General features: G+C 38.7%; 1 protein-coding gene across 1 annotated transcript in view; it reads left to right on the forward strand.

The window, feature by feature from the left end:
• The window catches only part of CHRM4 (cholinergic receptor muscarinic 4), a 58,500-nt gene that overhangs the window by 27,095 nt on the left and 6,316 nt on the right, over positions 1-25,089 (forward strand). The gene's annotated exons all lie outside the window — the stretch shown is intronic.

Raw genomic sequence — 25,089 nt, forward strand, 5'->3', positions numbered from 1 at the left:
GATTTCATTAACATGAAACCTGATGATGTTGATCCAGCAATGAATGCCCTTGTTTAGACCCTTTCTAATATACGGTGATAACACCCTGTTCCTTTTCATTTGTGCTCAAGCAATGTCTATTCATTCAGCCCTATTATAAAAACTTTAATGCATTGGCATGGCTGGTTATTGTCACCATCAGAAAAATTACGAGACACAAAAAAACTGATAATTCTCCCATGATCTAGCAATGAATGTCTTATTAGGCCTTTCCTATTATAGGGTGATAACACCTCGTTCCTTTCTAATTGTGCTCCAGCATTGTCTGTCACACCGCCTTATTATAGAAACTTCAAACCCACCCTGAAAAATCACTGAGGCACAGGTAGACATGACGTGAAAGGATAAAAAAGGGTGAAAACAGTATTTTATGGAAAAAAAAATGTCACTTGTTTATGACACACAGTATTGTAGAGGAAATGTCATTCAATTCTGGTTTACATCTAATTAAAGAATTGAAATGAAATGCCACTGCTAGGAGGCATCTGCTTTGCCAACACATGCCTAGCACCATTTCAGCCTGACAAACGATATCACGTTTAATGATCTGGTCACTGCTGATCGATGGCTACAGACCCCAGACACCAAGCTCCAAAAATAGCACATTCTTTGCGTCCCTACCCCCTTTTTTGGAATAAAAAAAAGGCCGTCCCTGTCTAAGGTCTCTCTGTCACTGTCTGCCTTTCAACCTGAATATTTTCCTATGCCAGAAAAAAGAATTATTTTCTGTTTTGGGAGCATTTTACATGCATCTTCATAAATCAAGATTTTGTTCCCATACATAAAAAAATGAAAAGTCTTATTATCCTCTATGTGCCTGCTCACATCACCCCCTCTCTCCAGCTACCACAAGAGACAGGCATCTGGGTTTAATTTGATATTTGCTTAATAGAAGAATGTTTCTCAGCAGTCAGGCCGTACGCTGATTAGGACTGTGGTATGATTGCTGTCTGCTCCTGCGATCATAGTCTTGTTGCTATTGACATATTTGTCATTTTTGGGGGGCTGCACAGATAAGGAGATTTTACGAGATAGATTTTTTTCTTTTTGCGATGTGTTCTGCACTTCTACACTAGGGATTCCTGGCAGCGTTAATTAGCGGGACAGAATCATTATATTGGCGGAAGATGTCTGCAGCAACTAGCGTCAAGCAGTGGAAGGGTATCGCTTCAATGGCTTTCCTCCAATGTCACAAAGCAATTATGGTTCTTTGTTTAATAAGGCAGAAAACAAGGTTTGGAGAGCTGTAGGCAATAGCAACTGATCAACAGTCTGCTTGAGGCTTATTATTATTTTAATGAATTATTAACTTAATATTAGTGCTACATGTCTGCACATACCTGTTTATCTCAGTGAGCCTGAAGTAGGGATGCTGTCTTTGCAGTTGGTGGCTCCAGGGACGGCTAAAGGCCTTTTAGAATTATACTACATTGACAAGTGTTTGTGGAAACCCAATATGCTTACTTTATGAGGTATGTGGAAACTCCATCAAATTGTTGCGTCCAGGTGTTTTCAATGAAGAGAACTATTGTCAATGCTAAAGCTTATCAAATATATTTTAGACAATGGTGCACTTTCAGCTTTTTAAACACAGTTTGGGAAAGATCCTTTGCTCTTCCAGAATGCATGACCCTGCCCCATGCACAAAGCAAGTTTATAAAGAGAAGACTGGATCATTTTAATGTGGAGGAACTCAATAAACTTGCACAGAGCCCTGACCTCAGCTTTAGCTTTTAGTGTTCCTCACCCTACTTGGCTAAAGGGATGCAAATCCCTGGAGAAACACCTAAATATTTTGAGGAATGCCTTTCCAGAGTAGAAGTTGTTATAGCTGCAAAGTGGAAGAAGGTATCTCAATAGAAATGCTCATGGTTTTGGGATGGCTAAGAAGCTCAGGGAGGTGTTATTGTCTGGTTTGTCCATATAGCATACCACAGAGAAGGACAAATTATGTATGGGGCAAGAAAATGGGGAGAGGAGGAATATCTGAATTTGGAGTCAATGTTTTAATGCAATGCTCATTTGTTGCCTAGCTAGACCCTTCTCTTGCACTTTTCACCCTTGCTGGCCAACCTGGCGCACCTTTGCACCTGGATCTCTCTGGATCTGGGATAGACGGCAAGAATGTCAGGTGCAAGTGAAGGGTCTGGTTGGCCAGCATTAGGGCCAGGTGTAAGTGGAAGGTCTGGTTAGCCATAAAGGCAGCCCGGTGCAAATGTTGGGTCTGGGCTAGCCAGCAATGGACAAGTGGATGGTCAGGCTCCGTTTGCTTCTCTACTGGTTCTCCCAAACCTAATGCTTGCACTCACTACTGTTGTAGCTCAGACACTTGCATCTGGCTAGGCAGCAAGGAAGTCAGATATAAGTGCTGAATCTAGGCAAGCCATCATAGAGACCAGGTGCAAAATAAAGGTCTGGTATGACCAGGAATAGGTGGTCCTAGGTGCTCCAAGTGGAGGGTCTGGTTAGCCAGCAAGGGAGCCAGGTACAAGTGGAATCTCAATCCCTGTTTGTACTTGGCTCACTTTCTGGCTAGCCCAGATGCTCTACATGCACCTGGCTCCCGTGCTGGTTTTCACAAACCCAACATTTGCACCTGGCTCTCTTTATGCTTGGCCCAGATACTCGACTTCACAATGCTGAACATGGGGATGTGGAGACAGGAAGTTTACCTGGTATAAGGTCCAGAATATCATGACAATACATATGCAGTCTTAAGGTCTTTGTAACATGTGCAGTCAATGCAAAATAATAGCTTTGATGCAAGTGAAAGTGACAATTTACCTGATGGATCACTGGAAAAGATGACAGCGAATCCTATGTAGTCCTTATATGCCGAAACACATGGATCATTTTTGAAAGAGGGTAATGAATAATGTAACAGAAGGAACATGGTGCCAATCTTACCAGAATAGTTGCCACTCAAATGTTTAATGGAATATATTGGAATCCTCCCCAAAATTTCCTCTACCTCAGTCCCTACCTGCTGCCCCCACTTCCAAGATGACAGAAGTAGTAATGCTGCTGTGACTATACCTGTCAGTCTAAGTGAAATGGAGGAAGCTTCCCACAGCCCTGGGACATGGCAAGCAATTTGAATCTCTAGGTGACATCCCGAGATTTCCCAGCTATGATATTATATGAGAATGTCAGGTCGTAAGTTGATATTAGCTTTTCCTTCATTGACTCTTGATGAAATGCACATTACATGACTTTTTTATAGAGAAGAAATAGATGGCACAGAGGTTTTACCAACAACTTTAAAAAATTATGTCCCAGTTAGCCTGCATGGTCCAGTCCTTATCCAGTTATGGCCATCTGTTCTCCAATGGAGCCCATCATTAGCCAAGATTATGTTCATGGCTACTCTAACAGGTTACCAGTAACTTCTGTAATATATTAGATTTGTCTGTCGTTACCAAAGACCCCCTTCTGTCTTCTCTGTATTAATTAATCCCCTTCTACTTCTTCTTACTAAATCTTGTTACATCCTAACAATCTGCACAGTAAGAAAAACACCCAATGTGAACGATATGAGTCATCGACGTGTTCCTCACACATATAATGAGTTTGTAACACATACATAGTGCATATTGCAGAATATTTAAAGGAACGCCCAACTCTAGGTTGATACTTCTGTTACGGGTCAGTGCTGGATTTGACTGAGCAAACAGTTTTTTATTGTTTAGAAATTCAGAAAAACAGCGTTATAATTTCATTGTATTGTTGAAATACATTGAGGTAAACAGAGAAGGCAATTGTGCAATGAGCTTTAATGTTATGCACACAATTTAATATGTGTCTGTTAATGCAAAACAAAGCAGTGTTAAAGTGTGAATAAACCCTAAATAAGCAAAACTAATAAAAGAATACCACCAAAACATGGCATTTAACCAAAGAAAATAGGAGGTAGCAGAGCAGAAGGTGGTGATAATATTCTTGCAAATTAATGTATCCAATACATATAAATAATATATGTATATACAGTATTTTGATATATATATATATATATATATATATATATATATATCCAAGTTTTGTAGATTGCTGAGCTAAAGAACCGACATCTGATGAACCCTGAATGTATTCAGTAAAAAGAAAAATAGAAAACAATGGAGTATATATATATATATATATATATATATATATATATATATAAATAGTGAGTTGTAGGATTGTAGGCTGGCTTCCATCTTACTATAATTACTATTCGTTGTGTTTATTGTCTGTTGTTAGAAAAGCTACGTACACACGTCCAATGGTTCTCGTCCGATAATCGGCTTGGGCCGATATCCGACGAGAATCTGACCTGTGTACAGCGTTCTTCGTCCATAGCCTGATTGACCGTCCTGGCGGAACCACGGACGATGGACAACGAACGATTCTAATGCATGGAAAGGGGGAGAGCGTGCAGCAGCGGGGTGCCACTCTGTCGTTCTCCCCCTCCCCTATGCATAGAGAAGAACAGTGCTGTATGTACAGCACTTGTTCATGCATCATGCAGTGCTTAGTCGTTGGAAAGGATTGTGAAAGATCCTTTCCAACCTATAATTGCACATGTGTACGTAGCCTAAGAGAGCTGAATGTAAGTCTCAGCTGCCAACTCTCTCTGATAACCAGTGAAAGTCTTTAGAATAAAGTTTGGTCCCATCGTTATTTATTATTATTGCAGAGTGAACATTCTTCTAAACTGTTTACAGGTAATGCTCAGAATCTCATTTTATTCTGTATAGGGGTCTGTGTCAGTGGGGTGGTATTTGCATTAGAACTGCTTTCCTCCCAATGCAAGTTGGGAATACAAAAGCAGTCTGAACCAACAAATATACTTTATAAGGTCAAATGCAAATCAAATGAGGCCAACTGCTAACTAAAGTAGGTCAAAGGAAAGTGCAAACCAAAGGGGGACCCTTTCAGGTCTTCAGGGAACCCTTGCTATAATTTATTAAATCCACAACTTGCAGTACAATAGTGTGGTGATCAGTGGGAAGAATGTCTCTTAAATTGTTGACCATTGGGAAGAATGTCACCCTTACAGATCAGTAAAAAAATGATTTAGGGGTGCTTGCTATGGGTCTTTGTGTGTTCCACCTTCATATCCCCCAAATGTCTTTGATTTGAAGGGACTGTTCTCCTTTCATATCCAAGTCCCTATGTCTTCCCTACTCATCAGTTGTTCTTTTTCTGGGTATTTGTGCATTAGTTCAACCACATTTATTCAGTAATTTTCAGAGTGATCTTTTTTTATGGTCATGGCAGGGTCTTGTCATTTTTCTACATACTTTAATCTAAAAAGTGTCCAAACCTTTGGAGAGAAGGGATGTCTACATGATCAATACACGTTGTACCACAATATAAGTTTGCCCCTGTGTCCAGAAACAAGCATACATGCCTAGTGGGAATGTCTAAATGCAGCCTAATGTTTTGGTCTCCTGTACCTTAGCATCCTTGGAAAGAGATTGCAGAAGATGAGTCTAGTTCTTGTGACCTTGGCCATGTTGATGTATGTCCCCGGCTCCTCAAAGATCTCATGTAGGCGCCTAACCTGAGCTGTTCAATTCTATTTAAAGCTTTTAGTTGTGGCTGTAACAAAAATAAATGTTTACCTGCAAGCTGCAATAATCCTTTGGGGTTTGTGAACTCAAGGAACTTTTATAACAAACTACTGTATGTATATATTGAGAAAACTGTAAAGGTTTGGAGGTCAGTTTTACTTTTTTTTTCAAGTTTATACATTTCTTTTTATTATTCACAAGCGACAGGATCTGATACAACATCCAAAGCTTATTCTAACATTCTAACACAATTAAATGGATTTTAAAGGATCTCAGATCAAGTTGCATATCACATTTTTATTTAGTCAATAAAAAAGCATTATGCTATTTATAACACATGTGATGTACATCCAGTCTCAATTACCATTTAACACATTTTGCAGAATCTGCTTCTTCAGGGATGATGGGATAATATAGTGCACATGTTAAAGACATCATTTACTACTGGTGATGGTGAATCCTAAGATGGGGCCAGACTGGCAGTGCTGGAGTCTGCAGGCAACCAAGAAAATATCTTTATTTATGTATGAGTAGACGATATAAGGCTTTAAGACACCTCAAAAATGTATGAATCTGTTCCACTATTCATGACAAGGTGTCTCTATATAAGATCAGCTGATTTTTGAAATTTTTAAACTGTTTTATAAGAATCATAGCATAGCATAGCATAGCATTACTGCTTTGACTTATTCTATAGATTGTTTATTATTTGAGTTGAGATTTTCAGCTTTTAAAACATCAAAGGGACTAGGAGAGTCTATAAACATGTGAAAAGGAGACCACAGCGCCACCTGCTGAGTGGGTAAAATATTAAGTCTCAATACAAAAGAATATTTCTAAAATAGAGATTTTCTCATTTTTAGTCCTTATCAAAAAATATTAAAAAAAACACCACACCTTACCCCAGACTTCTTCATGGGCTTGAGGTCTGTTTTTAATTCTGGTAAGAATCTTGTAAAAATGCAGTGCAGACAAAATAAGAAGACATTCTAGTCCATTGCAAGAGTTTCAGCTGCTCTGCCTTTCACATTAATCTTTCTAGAGCTACAATGATGCTATCCACACATATGCACCTAGGGTTAAAGTCAATGTTAAGGTAAATACATTGCCTGGCCAAACACAAAAAAAAGCCCCAAGCCTTTGAATATGATCTGTCGTTGCTTCAGTAAGGCTACGTACACACAATGGTTCCCATCCGATAATCAGCTCAGGATTCGCGTGTACAATGCTCGTCGTCCATCGTCCGAACGTCGATCCACGGGCAATGGAAGACAAATTAACATAATGGAAGTGAAGGGGAGAGAGCACAGGGGGGTGCCACTCCATTGTTCTTCCCCTCCCCTCTCTATAGAGCAGTCATTTGTGAGCCCTCGTGCAGTCGTTTGTCATTGAAAAGTATCGTGAAAGATCCAACCACAACTATTGCACGTGTGTACATAGTCTTAAGAGTTGGTGAAAGTGGCCCTAAGAATGTAAGTGGACCCTCAATTTTAGCAATAGGTTTGCTTTAGTGATCTTAGCCACCACCCTGATGCCTTTATAACTTTACCCCACCTTAGCTTTCAATAGAGGTTTGCTTTAAGAATTAAACAGATGAAAATTAGATCTGACAGACCATTGATGAATTCATTAAAGCTCTTACCAGGATAGGATGAGATGGAAGGTCTGAGATTTCTGGTTATATTAAACATATTAGGATAAATTACCGGCACATTTAAATATAAATGTGTCTTGTAGGAACATGGTGCATTTAACTAAACATTTAACAAAAGTATCTTTTCATTATAAAACACTATTTCCAGTCTTCCCTGTAATTGCAAGTTTTCTAATCTCTTCTTTTATCCTCCTCTGCTGTCTAATCGGGCATTAAAGTGTTCTGTCATATTGGATATGGCCTTTTCACTTCTGCCCTTCTCCACCACTTTCATTCATCACACACTCTCAGGACACCCACAAAACACCTTTCACATGCCACGTCCTCCACGCTATTATAACAAGGCGTTGCTTCCTGTTTACTGATCCGTCTTCCCCTGCTGCTACCTGCTGGAAATGGAATTAATCAGTGTTGCACCTCCCCGATCCCCCAGGATGAACAGCAGTCATCTTCCTTCGTTCATGTTGGCTTCTCATAGTTTTAATCTAATTAGACAGGTTTATGTTATCCTTTTTTTCTGCCATTTTAATGCTTCCATGGAAACTGCAAAGTTTGATGTGTTTTTCAATCTGCGGTCCGTCTTATCAGAACACTGGCTTCTGAGAAATGACAGGTGTGTATTCTGATTTGTTTAGAAAATGTCTGGAATATCTCAAATATCTAGGATCTCAAGAATACTAATGAGTGTGAGAAGGAATGCCATGGTCTTCCTTGGTTGTGTCCTTCTGTAGAGATTATTTGTCCTCTATTTTTCATCAATAAGAATAAAATACAATAATTCTAATCCTACAATTCCAATTTCATGAAACCTCCATGGATTTACCCAATGACTTGATGATGCTCTTGGTTTTTCCTGTTTCCTTGAGTTCAAAGTAATTTGTATGGTTACTTTAGCTCTGATTTGAAGAATTCTTCTTCTGCTACTGGATATTATTTGCAATCACATCTTCTCATTTGGACTGCACCATACCTACCATTTAGCTGAAAAGAGCCACCAATTTTTTACTAGACCGACTGGTTTATTGAATTTCTGCATTGTCATTGATCAATTAGTAGGCTTAAAAAGTTTCACATATGATATTCTGCTCCTCCAGTTATGGGGTGGGAATGCAATGTATAGATTAGAGCTCCCATTCTGATTTGTTTGCTCATTTATACACATGACATGACTTAAACTTTACATCAATATTTACCAGTTTGTCAGATCTGTCTATGTCTGATCAAGGACCCAAAATTCAGTTGCTTCTGTATGGTCATCTTCTAGTTCAGGGGTGTCAAACTCTGGCCCCCAATGTCCTTTTTTTTGCCCCCCCCCCCAAAAGAATCCTAAATATGAATTGCAGCTGGCACTCCGCTACATTGAAATAGCATCACTACTACATTTCCCGGCATCATTCGCATCCATGGGACAGCAGACTCTCTGCCTATGCCTGGCCCTGCATTGAACTGTTTTATAGATGCAAGTAATGCTGGGAATTTTAGTAGCCACGCTATTTCAGTGAAGAGGGAGTTTCAGTGGCGGGCCACTCATAAAATTTAGCTCTGCATTGGCCGCGTCTAGGATTTCCAGCGCTCCCCCTCAGCTGTACTTTTCCTTGCTACGCCAAGGCATGGACTTGAATTGTTGGATTTTCATAAAAGAATATTGTTAATATTATTGTTAGCCTGTGCAAAAAGGTTACCATTGAAATTTAACTCAGAGGGCTACGAATAGAGAAAAAGGCATAGGATTTTTTCTTAAATAAAATGAAGAAAAAAATGATGCCTCTTTCTCTATTATAAGCTTGTTCCAGATTGAATGTGAAGCAAAAACTCCTTGTTTCTATATGAAAATTGCTTATTTCAAATGAGAAGGAAACATTTTCTCAATTTTTTCAATAAATTTCAAGGTTGGCCCGTGACCTGGTCTAAGTTTTTATTTTGGCCCTCTGTGTATTTGAGTTTAACACCCCTGTTCTAGTTGGTCCAAGTTCCACTATGATCAGGCAGATGAAATGGACAGGTGATGTCTTTCAACCAATAATCTCTCCTACCTGCCCGATTGCTCCGGGTATCTGGTAAAAGCTTGGCAATCCTGACTTCCCCCACCCATGCTGGCAATGAATGAACAGACGTGTGGGAGTTACATCATCTCAGCCCGGCAATCGAGATGGCTGAAGATCATCTCCAGGAAGAGGAGAAAGAAGAAGATGGTGGTACCCAGCAAGGGATTGGACACCGATGATTATAGAGGGTTTAGTTCTGCTTTATATGGAACAGAAGTCAGATGACAAGTGACCTAAGTACTAGACCTCTTTCATTTTGTCATCCTCTCCCAACTTTCTTCCAGTTTATTAGAACTTCATTATTATTTACACGAAGTACACGTCCAATTGTAATTTACTGTCTATTGTCCTTTAAGGCATATTTAAAGCCTTTGTTTGTGTTTTTTCTATACCCTAGGATTCTTAGATGGATTGTTTCTTGGAATCAGCCACATATAGGTTCTTTATTTCAGTATTTTATTGACCAAAAGTGACTGATATTGAGTGTAGAATCATAAGAACCTCGAATTGTCAGGTTAGATGATTCTGTCGATTGTACAAGCATCTTTTTTATTGGATTTTTCAGCCCATAATTGAGAGATTGATTGAGTGAAAATGTAGTGTTCAATTTGCCTTTTGTTTGATTAGAAAGAATCAGTGGTGGAGAATTAAAGGTGCATGGACTGTAGTGTTTGGAACTACGATTAATTGACTTCCGTGGATGGTTAACTATTATATCAAATTAAAAACCCATTTCAAATTAAAAACCAGATTCACGTATGGCTAGAAATATAAGTGAATGTTTAACTTTTCCCCCACAAATACCTAAGCTAAAAAAACACTTTGGTCTTCTTACCTAGTACACTTGGGATGGTTTTCACTTCAAATCTGAATTCATTTTCAATGAATATGAAATTACATTGGCAATATGTTGGTGAACATTGACTAAAAAGTCATGTGGTGTGTATGACCTACTGATCAAATCCGACAAGAATTCCATCATCTTCGATGATCAGAAGAAAAGAATACCATAAATTGATGTGCAGTATTTTGGGACTTTCAACTGATCAATTACCAATTGGAAAATCAATGGATCAGTTGGGTGAATGTGAAATTGGCAGCAGATCTGCTCCTGTGTACTAGACCTCAGACACATATTAAACAAAGCATATGGGCCATGTTTTCCTGTTTATGTATTAAGCGGACACCTTTGGCACCATTCTTATCTCTGGAGAACAGAAGCAATAGACTGGGATAATCTAATCTAGCCAATTCATTCTTCTTCCAAAGAGCAGTGGCCAGAGTGTCTGCAGGAGTCACAAGGTGCCAACAAATATAAGACAATAGAGTAACAATAATCTTATGTCCGAAAATGCAATTCTGCATTTTTTTAATTGTCATTAAGCTTTCTTTTATTCATAGATTTTTTTAAAAAAATATAGAATATAGCAAAACCTATTTTTTCAGTTTGCTTAGGGAATGATTTACCATCTTGGTCCCACTGGGAAGATTACCTTCCATTTCAGTTCTGCAGACACAACAGGACGTGAAAGGAAATCTCTCCAAAGCGAAAGGAATTCTCATTGACAATACTGTGTGTATGCCATCACTGAGCCATTTCCATCTCTGACACCAAGGCAGTTTGCTTTTCATATGCTGGTTGTATATCCTTACAACAGGTGTACGACTGGGTCTGGGGAACTCAAAATGTTGAACCCGGAATAAAAAACGGACAAATTTGCAGTCAATTTCAGGCATTTTCACTGCTTGCATTAAAAAAATGCATTTTGGAAGTTATTCATGAATACAGAGCTGTATTCATTTGTGCCTCTGGAATACAGCGGATCTGAAGTCTTTTTTTGCATAATAGTAAGTACTGTGTTTTAATGCTCATGAAAAATAAACTGCCTGGTGTGTCAGCACCTTTATCACTAGTTCAGTTTTAGGAAATATGTTTAAAGGGAAATACCTATAAAAAAGTTTTAAACTGCATCCCTATAAACTCTGGTGGCACATAGAGATTAAGAAAACATATACATTATGTGTAAATACCATTAACATTTAATTTTTTAAGTTTCATTATTATTTTCCATGTTAACATGCCTTTCACGTATTCAGAGATTTTTATTGTGTTGACAAAGAGGCAAATAATGACAGTTCATAAAGTCCACTATAATCTGGCATATTAAATATGCTAAAGCAGTGTTTCTCAACCAGAGTTTTGTGGACCCCTAGGATTCCTCCAGTTGCTGAGGGTTCCTTGAGCAATTTGTGCCTCTCAGGTCAGTTACGATTGACTCCAATTTTCTTTTTGGCTGTCTCTAAGGATGACATTCTTTCCAATGGCCAATGACCTAAACATTGGGGCAATCCAATAGAAATGAGTGTATGGGCATGAAGACCCCCTGAGGAACCCTTGGGTCTCGGGGACCCCCTGATGTCCTAAAGACATTTTTTGGAGGGGTTAATGGAAAAAAAGCCTCCTAAATTGGTGAAAAGTGGAAAGAATATACCCCTACAGTGGTGGTAACCAAAATCACCGGCTCCCAACTGCGCATGTGCAGGGAGCCGGGTGTCACTGAAAGGGGAGAAACCTCCCCCAGAGTGACGTCATTACGACAAAACCCTGCCCACATTCCCATCGCAGATCTGAGTCTGTGATGGGAGAATGGGCGGGTTGTGTCCAGATACACAGCTTGCCCACTTCCCCAAGCCTGGGAACCATACTGGGGACGTGGTCCATGGCTCTGGCTGGTAAATCCACTTGTTTGGGGGTGCACCAACCAGAGCCGCGGACCACCAAAATTTTCTTGTGGACCACCAGTACCCGCCAGTTGACAACCGCAGCTGTCCCAGAACCTAGAGCAACCTCTGGTGGAATTATGGGGTCCCAATGGCTGCTCTAGACTGTACCAGAACTTTGAGCAACTTCTGGTGGAATCATGGGGTTCCAGTTGCTGCTCTAGACTGGCCCAAAATCTTGAGCAACGTAGGGTTGAATCACAGAATTCCAATGGCTGCTCTTGATTGTCCCAGAACCTTGAGCAAAACCTGGTGGAATCATGGGGTTCCAAAGTAGCTGCTCTAGACTGACCCAAAACTTTGAGCAACCTCTGGTGGAATCATGGGGTTCTAATTGCTGCTCCAGATTGTCCCAGAACCTTGAGCAACTTTTGGTGGAATCACGGGGTTCCAATGGCTGCTCTTGACTGTCCCAGAACATTGAGCAACCTCTGGTGGAATCATGGGGTTCCAGTGTCTGATGTAGACTGTCCCTGGTCTTCCCCCTTTAATAAATAGAATGCAGCTCTTTCAGTGGGTTTTCACAAGGGGCCATTAGCTAGGGTCTTCTGTAATCACAATTTCACATATTGTCATTACCTGGGGCATACCTGGAACGACTGCTTACCCATCAATGTATTTTGATATTTGCATACCTCCTGCAAGAGTCAGACCACATTTTGCATCATAGCTAAGGGGGAGAGAGGAATACATTGAAGTTTATTGAAAAGGAGGAGCGGGGGGGGGGGGAAAGCGTGGGTCTGGAGAACCGGGAAAAGCAAAACACATGCATATTGCATTTTAGATTTAGGTTATAGTTTTTCTGAATATATTTATTTTAACATTGGAACTAGAACTAGTAACAAATTTTGGATATAAACCCTTCACATATATATGAGCTTGTTGAACATCACGATCATAAAATCATAGCCATTATTAGGGATTACTATCTCCCCCATGTTGTAGCTCCCTCCACTCTTCTTGGAATGAGTGTTTAGTTTGTTTCAATGGAATGTTTAGCCTGTTTTGGCGCATTTTATCATCCTCTGATGTACCTAGGATCTTCCTGGAAGAGGACTGCAGTGTCCCTGGAGCCAGCCTCCATCTAAAATAACCTCAAAGTCAGTGACACAGAATTGGGATTGGGGCATCACAGAGTTTGCTTAAAAGCTTTATGCAATCAACAGATTAATGTTTTATTTCACTAAGAGAGACAAAACACTCGGGTGAATCTGCATGCATTTCCAGCCTGTCAGATCATTACCACTGTAACGAGGGAAGATTGTCTCTGTTTACTTATTAAACAGGAATACACTTAATTTAAAGAGAACCCTTGCTTAAACACATCTAAGGCAGACTTTGTTTTTTTTTTAACTTGCTATATTAGGAACTTGTAGAAAACCCTTTTTGCATCCTTCCTGTTTTTTTTGATAAACCCTATAATCTTCTAAAGATATATAAATAAATATATATATATATATATATATATATATATATATCAGTTTAAACCTTTAATGGAGTGTTAAATATTTTTATATCCTTATTTTCTTTTAGTTTGTAAATACATACCTGTAAATGCGTGAGTGTAAGTTGAGATTTTTTGATCTGGGAATGCCATTAGGAAATGAATTTGGATTTATACTTGGGCCACAACACTAGATGGCACTGTGTCCACATATGTTTTACAATTAAAACATTATGGCTGTGTTAATTCACATTAATTTTATTAATTCATGTTTTTTAATTACATTTTTTGGGAGGAAAATAATAGAATGATAACAGGGTAAGAAAAAAACAAAAAACAATGAAAGAGCTGACATCATATAGGATAGTAACAACAAACAAAAGAGGAGAAGGTCTTCAGGTGGCAACATAAACCCAATTTGCAAAACAGCAAATATATTCATGTAAAATCATTACATGGTGGCAAGAAAAAGTGGCTGCAATGGGAGCCTCATGTTAATAGCTCATGTTAATAGGTCATTAGAAAGCAATCTAGTAACGTACCAAGAAGACGGTTCAAATGATTGCTTTAGCGCATGTTTTATAGAAATTGGTAAAGTATAAAGAATCCCTATATAATTACTGTTTTAAATGTTATCAGCTGCATTTTGTGCCCTAGGTTTATACTCGGTTTTAGGTATATAACTGTACAGTATACAGAGAAATGTTTCTCCTGCTTTCTAAGTAGTGCATGTAGTGTGTTTTAGTGCCCCTTACTCCCAATGAAAGCCTATGGATCTGCTTATACTACAGCAATGAAAGCCATTGTGGTTGGTTTACTAAATGAGTTTATGATGGTCACTTAGCAAAGTGAATTATCACTCCGCAAGGTAGCATCCACTTAGCCTAATGAATTAGGTGAAGCTTTTCTGACATCAACCATTCATTCGTATCCAAGATGGATAGATAAAAGAGCAAATGTTCAGTGTGGTGATTACATTTTCATTTCGGCATGGTTTAGCTAGAAGGGAAGTTGCAAAAGCTGAAATTCACCCACTGAAGTGAAATGTATACATAAAGTTATGAAACTATAGAATTACAAGCAATACAGTAACAAATAAAATTACTTTCACGTCGTTTTCACAGTACCATTGTAAAAACAAGTTTCTCAACCAGGGTCCTCCAGAGCTTGCTAGGGGTTCCTTGAGCAATTAGCAACTTGTCCATCTCAATTTAGTTTAAGTGACACCAATGTTTTTTTTGTCTGTAAGGGTGACATGTATAGGGTGTAGGGGTGACATCCTTCCCAATGACCACTATGCTAATGTACTGTGAGCTGTGGATATAGTAATTATAGAAGGGTCCCTGAAGACCAGAACATCATTTCAAGGGTTCCTTTATGTTAAAACGTCAATAAAGGCTGATAAAAAATGTGCTCTGTGATAAAACCCTCAGTAGAATGGAACTTTGGTCTACAAAATGAGTTCTCTTGCATTATAGGGACATTGAATCTGCTAAAAAGTAATTGCCATATAGAAAGAAATTACACACCAAAGAGGTGATAGTGCAAGAACCAGCAAATGCATTTGTTAAATGGATCCATTGTTTTAGGGACCCATAGGACATACCCAGCTATAACCACAGTCCTCTCATTCACCATGATGTTGAGCATGCTTGCAGCTAACCTTTTTTTCTCCTGGGTGTGAGGGCTTTACTGCACGGGGGGTTATGGGGTTTGGGAGGCTAAATATGGAGAAGAGTTGAAGGCTTTCTGCACAGATAATGGGGTGGGCATGCTATAATGGCTGGGAAAGTCTGAAGCCCTGGATACAGTTTGGGTTCAGATTCATATAAAGAGTATATAATTCATATGCATCGGGTCACAGGTGAGGCAAGTAACGCTACTGTTTTTGTTTTGTCAGATTATTTTGTTGGATTCTTCTTTCTATGACTTTTGTCTTTAGGACTTACAGTGATTGGAAATCCATGACCATGGCAAAAAAGTTTTTTTTTTATTGCTACATGCAATAGTTAAACACAAGAACCAGCATTAAAGAACATATAGTAAAAAAAGCAAAATATACAGTAGTCCCCGAAACAAGGACATCTGACATACAGATGACTCCTAGATACAAACGGGGCTTCCCTGCTTGTTCGTGTGCAGGACAGAAGCTTGATGGGGAGTGCTTCTCTTGACTTGCAGAAGAAATCCTTTGCTGTTCTGCAAGCTCTTGTAACTATTTAATGACCAAGACAAACTCTGCAGTTTCTTTTTGCAAATCAAAGCACAGCTTGCTTCCAGGACTAAATTAATGTCCAGGCTTCATAAAGTTTTTATTTTTATTTTTTTTTGTTTGTGATTAACTCACAGTGAGGATTTTATACAGTAACTGATACCACGTTGCCTAATAATATGTTGAGACAAACATCTGTCCTAATTGCATTTATTAAAATAATGTACCTGTTCTGACTTACATACAAATTCAACTTAAGAACAAACCAACAATTCCTATCTGGTCTGTAATCCGGGGACTACCTGTATAAAAAAAAAAAAACATAAAGGCTAAAGTAAAACTACCCCTTGTCATTCATCTCTGAGACATTACATATTCTATATACTATTTACATATTTCTAAATGCATGGCATATGTTGGCTTCCTAATATGTTGTGTTCTGTAATAAAGAAACACTCAACCTTAATAAAAAAAATATCTGTTTTCTTCACATCATTAGCCCGCCACCATTCCACACATACAAATGACCATATTAATATTCTATTTCTAGATCCTGGGCCTTAAATGTTTTTCTTAATAATTCCCATATAATGTTGAGCTATGTCTATCATGTCCTTTGTTGGAGGAAAAAAACACAAGTCATTAACTTAGATGCATTACCTTCCCATTTAACTGTGCAAGTGTCTTTAAGTCAGCTAATAATTATTTTTTTCCAGTTTGTTAGCAGTAAAAAGAGTAAGGGATCGGAGTAATGACTTCCTCCTATCGTCTGCACAAAGCGCTGGAGAAAGGACTATCTTTCTTTTAACACTGCTAGAATTGTAATGAGTCTCTTCTCCCATTTGCATAATGGAACCACCACTAAAAGGCATGAGATGATAGGGAATAGATAAATGTAATAGCTCAAAATGTACAAAAATCTGATTCCGAGATAAGTAGTTGTCATTTTATGTATGGGATCGGGAAGACTGGGAAAGGTATTAGTGGTCAGCAAAAAAATGCAGAATTCTTCATACCAACCTTTCTCAACTTCTTTTACCAAGAGGAACACTAGTATAATTTTTACGTCTTAGGGAACCCCTACTAAAACCAACTTATTGGGGGTTGTGGAAAACCCCTTCCAGGTACCAATTATTTGGGGTAAAAGCCTCTAACGCTGATGTCCTAACATCGATGTCCTGTGGGAAGAACGCTCAGTGTCGACTAGAATACCACCCTTATGGACAACTAAATAGATAATGTAATGCAACTGGCTCTACCAAGTAGTGTTGGCTGCAGAACTATGCAAGCATCATCAAATGGAAGTTCAATCAGTGACAATTGAAGGAGCCCCTTCAAATATTATGATCAGGGGTAAGAGAAAATAAAAGTTTAAAAATATTTCTAGGTAAATATTAGTTTTCTGCAATGCCTTTTTGAGCCAACAGATGGAGCTTTATGCTCCTTTTTATGTTTTCCAGGCTCCTTGTTAGATTATTTATCCCCATTTGATGGCTCAGTATGAAGTTTAAATCAGAAAACAAAGTCTTAAAGTAGGGACAAAGCCAGTTCTATCTGTTTTTTCTACATTTCTTGTTTTTTTTATTCCTGATAAAAGCAGATTGTTTTTAACCACAAAAATACATGTTTTTGTATACTATTGATGAGTTAAAAATAAACATTTTTGCACTGCCAAGTAAGTGATGTGAAGCTAATACTACTTATAGTACAGTATGTCTGCTGTTCTGTTTGTTTATCTAACCCTGGGTGCTCTGGGCACCCTTTCTTATGTATGCAGTGTTTTAGGAGTAAGAGAGTGACAAAACATACATAAAACAACAGTCTAAACGCAATTAAAATAAAGCCATTGTAGTTACTTAGTTTAAATCAGAAAACAAAGCCTTAACGTAGGGACAAAGCCAGTTCTATCGTTTTTTTCTACTTTTCTTGTTTTTATTTAAACAATATTTTAACAACAAAATACAATAGCTGTTTTTGTATCATAATATTGGTGAGTTAAAAATAAACATTTTTGCACTCCCAAGTACATGATGTGCAGCTATTACTACTTATAGTACAACATGTCTGCTGTTCTGTTTGTTTATCTAACCCTGGGTGCTCTGGGAACCCTTTATCATGTATGCAGAGTTTTAGGAGTAAAACAAAACAAAAACAAATAGAAAACAACAGCTTAAAAACAATCAAAATTGTTGCTTAGATAGGGAATTGAAATGCTGTGGTCATGTGCAGTAAAACATCTATTTTACCTTGGCATTACTGCAACACATGGCAACATGTGCACTAGGTTGTGTTACAATACCAATTATTTATGACACGGCAATGTACTGGTCAGGTATAAAGTTTGTGCATAAGGGTGGCCAAATGGGTTGCTTTAACGCACCACCTTAACACATAGAAAATGCACATAAAATTTGTTAACACAGACTACTTTTCTTGTACCTTGGCCCCAGGCTGATCACTTACAAGTAGGTGTGTCCATGACAGCCTGAGATTACAGGAAATGAGTGACCCTGGCTGTCATTCAGCCGGTAAGTGGACCAGCACCTGGTGATGGAATGGACTTGGAGACAAAGTGATTATTGCAGTATGAATTAATTTTTTGTTAACTGGGGCTGGGCAATTATTTTTGTACAGAATAAAAACAGGTCAAGTTTATGATTTGTTACTGGTTTCCATGTGTTTCACTCCACATTTTGTCTCATTAAATAGATTCCTTTGAGAATAAAAAGCAGCTAGCCTGTTAGCAGATGATATACAATGCAAGAAAAAAAAAAAAACGATGGCCTGTTGTGATGTGCGGCCATCAAACCTAAATGGGAACGTTTGGTGTATTCACCATCCCAACATAACACACACAGCTTGGCCAGCCGGCCAGGGGTGGGCTGTACATTTTTGCTTGAATGCCATTAAAGTGCTAGTTAGCAGAATTTTTCCATGCTTCCTCACCATATAATCTTTTTTTAAAGTTCACAGAACATTGTTGAGTATGGCAGCGTGTAGTTACTGACATGCGTGAGATATTTACTCTTTACAAAAGCTATTCTCTCATCCATGTTAGCCAAGCTGATCCTGGTGGTGTCTGCAATATTCTTGGAGAAGATTCTTTGAGGTGTAGTAGATACCATTGGATCTCTTGTTCAGGAACATAGCTTGTCACGATCAGACAAGCCGTTGTCACAGTTCGGGAACGTGGTGTTGTGACACCTTAGATCTGGTTGCAATGCAGTCTTCTGCCTTTTATTATTATCACGGCTCACGTATGAAAGCATTTCTTGACATGTTTTTTTATATCCTGCTACCGGAGCTAGATGGTTCTTCTGGAGAGGTTGATGTCAGCGTTGACATTTTCGTTGACATATTACGGCAAGGATTTAGCCCATGGAATATCATATTTATTGTTGTGATTGTATTTATTTTGCAGGGGGTTTATGCTTAAAGGAGAATTTAAAACTCAATGGAATTCACATAAAACAATCCAATCAATTGGTCATTGATCTAACAGGCTCTAGTTTTATGGTCTTATGTTGGCCAGAAAATTATCAATATTTTGTACAGCTTTTGCTCAGTCAGGGAAGGTAAAGGGAGTTTTGGTTCACTTTATGAGGATTCTACTGCACCCACCTGTCTCTCTTTAAAGCAGGGGTGTCAAACTCAAATACACAGAGGGCCAAAATTAAAAACTTGAGGTGTTGGTGAAGTTTTTCCTTTTCATTAGATATAAAACCCTTTCATATGGAAACAAAGAGGGATACATAGGCATACATAGGCCCGCTGGTCTAAAGACGCAAGTGATGCCAGGAATTGTAGTAGCGGCACTATTTCAATGCAGGGACAGGCCAGCTGAAGTTCATATTTAGGATTCTTTTGGGGGCCCAAAAAAAAGGAAGTTGCAGGCCAGATTTGACACCCCTGCTTTAAAGCGTAAGTAAACCAAAAAAATCATACTTACCTTTACTTTCTCAGAGCCTCTGAATCCTCCGGTACTGTCCTCCTTTGAGTCCTGAGCCGTCATGTAATCCAACTTTGTACCAGCATGGAGGAAGTGCCAGGTGCCGCCATCTTCTGTTTTCTTCTGGCTACATCACTCAAATTGCCACTGCGCAGGCGTGAAATGGGGTGATGCAGCCTGCTTTAAATAGAAAAAAAGCGTACCAATTTCCCTGCTCTTGCTGGAGATTGGCATTTTTCCCTATACAGGAAAAAGCCCCTTGTACCCATGCCCAAGATCGAGCAGCCAGGAGCCTTCTGGGATGCATGACATGGGTATCCCACGAGGCTATGCAATCTCATTCTGTTTTTACCGCCGCGGCAGTAAAGACAGAAGAGGAGGGGCTTCAACCTTTTTTTTTTTATTTTATATGAAATAGTTGTTTACCGTTTTATGTAAAGTAAAAATGTTGGTGTTATTTTCATTTTAACTACTATGCCATCAACCACAGCATTTGACAAGTGCTTTGCCATAAAGTTGTGTGAGGTTGAAGTGCAGTTCTTCCTCCAGAGAAGGAAAAGCAACTGGGCACCCAGAAATTACTTTCGAGAACCTCACTGCAATTCACCACAACCGCAACTATGGTTCCCAACCGCTTGCATTCAGTTGAATGGGAACAAGGGTGAGCCTGCACTATAATGCTATGGGCAACTGCAAGTATGATATGGCCCTAAATGGATTAAATATTTGTTTCCAATGTCATACAGAAGCTTTTAGTTCTACTTTTATTCAAATGCCCATGTTAGGTGCATCTCCTCTATTCTTACAGCTTGAGATTGTATTGTGTTCATTGAAGTAAATGTTTAGATGTTAAACTTCAGATTCCCATTTACAAAATCTGCGTGGACTGTACAACAAATAATTTCATTGTGAACGACACTAAAATGTCTAAAGATATATAATAAAGATGGCCCAGAGCAAAAAAAAAAATAGGCGGAGGGCCTCATGACAGTGGGGTTGTTGGTACACTGGGTTGTAGTGAGGCCCGGTGGGTTTGGTGGGGTACCTGCGTGTTGTCCCTGAGCTGGTGTCTTAACGGCGGGGAGCCTAATTGTACTGTGCAGGAATGTGACATTTTTGGGATGTAGTGGTACTGTCATGGACTGTAAAACAATAGGTGTTTAAATATCTGTTATATTGNCACCCACCCTCCCTGTAATTAGAATTTTGGGCGGTGATATTTTGTCATGGCAGCAGGGCGGGTTTTTGGTGGTCCATGACAGTGGGGTTGTTGGTACACTGGGTTGTAGTGAGGCCCGGTGGGTTTGGTGGGGTACCTGCGTGTTGTCCCTGAGCTGGTGTCTTAACGGCGGGGAGCCTAATTGTACTGTGCAGGAATGTGACATTTTTGGGATGTAGTGGTACTGTCATGGACTGTAAAACAATAGGTGTTTAAATATCTGTTATATTGTGTTGCGGTTGTACATTTTATAAAGAAAAGTTAATAATGTTTTTTATATTTTGTTAATAAAAAGGCTGCTATGGCCAGTTATATCCAAGACAGATCTCTGTGTAGTCATTAAAGGGTCTTTGGGTAACGGGACGATCTGGTTGGCTGGCCGGCAGAGGTAAGACGACTTTGTTATCCCCCTTTACACTTGTCATGCCATTTCTAAGGTCTTTGTAGTACTAGTGGTTTAGAAGAAGACCACTGAATCCTCTCCCCTACAGGATAAAAAGATTCCATGTACATTCATGCCATTTTTTTTACTGGTGGTTGTGTGTAAATTTCCCATCCACTAGAATTTTAAAGCATTGTATGGCCTCTGATAGACCAAAACAACCCACCCCTGGTCTGCGTTGCTTCTATATGCCGGGTCTCATTAGTACAGGGCTTTGATCAGTGTGAGATGTGCCATAGATGTGACTGGAGGAGAGACTGCACATGGTGAACCTTAGGGAGCACATGCAAATAAGCCTTCTAATTAGCGAATGCTGACTATATAATTGCGTTGTAATGATAACGTCATGCAGAATACTACATTGGATTTAGGGAGTTTAAGCTGTTCACTTAGGAAATTTAAATTTCACTCTGCTTCCTATTGTGTGCTACTTCCCCTACCTCTTAGATTGTAAGCTCTTTGGGGCAGGGTCCTCTCCTCCTCCTGTGTCACTGTCAATATCTTTTTGTCATTTGCAAACCCTATTTAATGTATGTAATATGTCGGTGCTATATAAATAGGGTTTATGATTATTATTATAATAATAATATTAATAATAATATTATTAATAATTGGAATTTTCTTTCTTAGTTTAGTAAATGTTGTAAAAACTCATTTACAATTTTACTCATTTTACAATCTTACATTTTGGTAAAAAATAAAGTAGAACTTTTTTCTTTCAATGAAATAAATCCGAGTATATTCGATCCTATGGAAACCTATCCATGTATAGCAGGGGGGGTCTTATTTTCTTGCACTAAAAATTCTCTATAGTTCTATATGTGAATAACTAGCTTTGGAAGTCTCTTGTGTGAATAGCAGTACAACACTGCCACTTGCTGGCATAATTGAAAATCTTCAAATTGTCTATTACCTAATACCTGGTTAGACCGGATGGTTACCGGTTTTATGCAAAAGGAAGCATCTGCTTCCGTGCACTTGTAATAAATCATAGAAAGCCCATATTAAGCAATTAGATTCCAACCGCCATTTTTGTACAAAAAAAAGTTAGCATCTTGCTGCTTCAAGACCATAGCATACATTCCATTTCTCTAAGGGTTTGCACAGAGTATGTGGGTAAAGGATACAGCCCCAGTTATGAAGTCTATAAATGTTTTATATGTAAACAATTATGGTAAATCCCCAATTAGGCATGGGGTAAATAAAGAGACTTGGTTTCCAAAACGAAGAAGTTTTTCAGTTTTTATGAAAAAATCTTCAGTACCAATAAATTTATATTGTGGTCCCTGACCTAAGCAGTAGTTTGACATTAAATATGACAACTGCATATTCCTATATGTTTGCTTAGTAAGTTGATGCCACCATATGCATAATAGCCTGAAGCAGCAAAGCATTAAAAATTAAAAGGGGTCCATGCAAAGGTTATTAAAGGCTGGTAGTATATGCTTTGCGCTATTTGGTAAACTATTTACTCATAACCCCAACCTGGGCCATCTTTGGAACTATCTATCCTTACAGGAAATACATATTGCCAAAGGGTGTGGCAAACTTTTGTCAATTATATCACTGGTGGCCAAAAAGTCAATTATGCACAAGTGGATAAGTCAGAACCCTCCCACCCTAGGAGAAATTACAACATTTAACAAATGCAACCTTACCTGGGAATACCAAAAATGCATTGTATCATACTTTTTATTATGCCTATTGGCTGTTATCTAATCACCCTTTTCCGATTGAGATCTAATTCCCCCCTGTTTTCCTGTAACCTTTCTCAAGGTGTCCATTAAAAAGAATCATGGTGATTAAAGAAACTTCTGTGTGTGTGACGTGTAGGTGCCTAGGGATAGGTGCACATACATAAAGCAAGCTCCAAAATCCGTCTGCATAGTTTCATTCATATTGGCCAGTCGATATAAAGAACAGTGTCATGGAAAAACAGGAATGTGTAGAACAAAGGGGCAAGCAAATTTCAGTACTTTTAGCAATTACCAGAGTTTTGCTTGTCAAATTTGCCTAAGATTTAACCATAAAAGTGAGGCCTCCCTATGTCAGAGTCTCTTTAACATTAACCTGTGCTTTGCTTATATAGGGCCAAGTTACCAGGTCACATTATTTCTGGCTCCTACTTCCACTTGTACTTTTCTTTATTGAATTGTAAATTAAAGCTGGTGGCAAGGATCTTCTAGTTTCTTACACAAAGCTAAGGTCTCTCCTTACCTCTATTCAAATTACCAGTAAAAACAAAAGAAGGTGAATCTCATTACAGATTTTTATATCCTACAAGGACATGGCCATCACCGTGCCAAATAATGGAATTTTTAAATTATTTGTGCAGGCCACTTTCCTCATGCCCTTTAGGTGGATTGGTTCAAATAAAAACCGGTATGGGGAAATCTCTCTACCAAACTCTAGGAAATTTAAGTAGCTACCATTTATTGCATCAGTAGATCCCAAATATTTAATTATCAGTTTTGGATAAAGCCAGTATAAAACTAAAACCTTCAGACTTTAAGACAAAGCACACCTATTTTTCCAATTCTGCCACAGCCTTTTCATGTAGTTTAAATGAGGGTTGTAATAGCTATCAAGCTTATTATGCTTATGCTGGGTGGGGTCCAAGATGCTACTTTGCCACACAAGGGCCCTTAACTTGTCAATCTCTAAATATTTCTGGTATGGGTGGAGAAGTATTGTATTCTCTCACTAAGGCTGGAAAGGATTGTGCAGCATTGTCATCTGGACTCTTTGCAGTTGTACACATGTATATAGAGGTTCACAAAGCATGTTGACCTTAAGGTGGAAAACTAAAATGTTAAAATCTGCTAATAGGCAGGCTTTTAAGAGACATACCATGTACGACAATGTGCGTTGAGATGGGCATGTATCTCAGTGAACAATTTCTCCATATTCCGAGATTAATGAACTTGCACTTAAGTTTAGAGGTTGTGACAGTTAATATAGATTAACAAAAATCTCAACCAAGAAGATGGCACCACCAGAGGAGCATTGACTAGTGGAAAGTTCTAAATGCGGACTTTATAAAGCCTAGGTTTAATTTTATTTGAACTCCTACATTATAAAAAAAACAATGTCTTTTGGGGATTCAAAGCAACCCCCCTTCTTTAGAACTTGGTACTGGTAAAAAAAGAACAAAATGGCTTTTTTAAATTGGCATGGATCCTGGTGGGACAGTTAGTTTGATCATTTTAGATACCAGTTAAGATAGGAAGCCTTGACTTTGAGTCTAAATAAAATAAAATCTGGACTTTATATTCCTGAAAGAGTTGCCTAAGGCTAATCATTCCCTCTACACTGCCCATGACCAAAATGAAATAGCTACTTTAGCAGTTCCAGATTTAGCAGATTCTATTTCCCAAGGGAAGACATGACAGCATAACTACATTAACCTTACAATGATGATTCTTCACATCTGAGCCTGACAAAGGAAAGTTACTACAAACCCCCGGGGCCCAGAAAGTTGTCCGTTCACCTCTACTGGTTGCCCACACTGTTCTTGGTCACACTTGTTGCCTCTTATGTCCCTGTACAGTTCTGCGGTGAAAGTTTTCTTCTCCTTGTGCAGCTTGAGTATTATGGCACTCAAAAGTGTACCAGTGCATTGTATTAAAGCTGATTATAATTATACTAATTACCATAGAAATCAGACAGTTACTTTTTCTTTCAGAGGAGACAGTGATTTCAGAAACTTTCCCATGTCTAAAACTTGCTTCGATGGAAGCTTTGCAAACACT

The sequence above is a fragment of the Pyxicephalus adspersus genome, chromosome 9 (assembly GCF_032062135.1).
Source record: "Pyxicephalus adspersus chromosome 9, UCB_Pads_2.0, whole genome shotgun sequence".
In the NCBI taxonomy this organism is placed as follows: domain Eukaryota; kingdom Metazoa; phylum Chordata; class Amphibia; order Anura; family Pyxicephalidae; genus Pyxicephalus; species Pyxicephalus adspersus.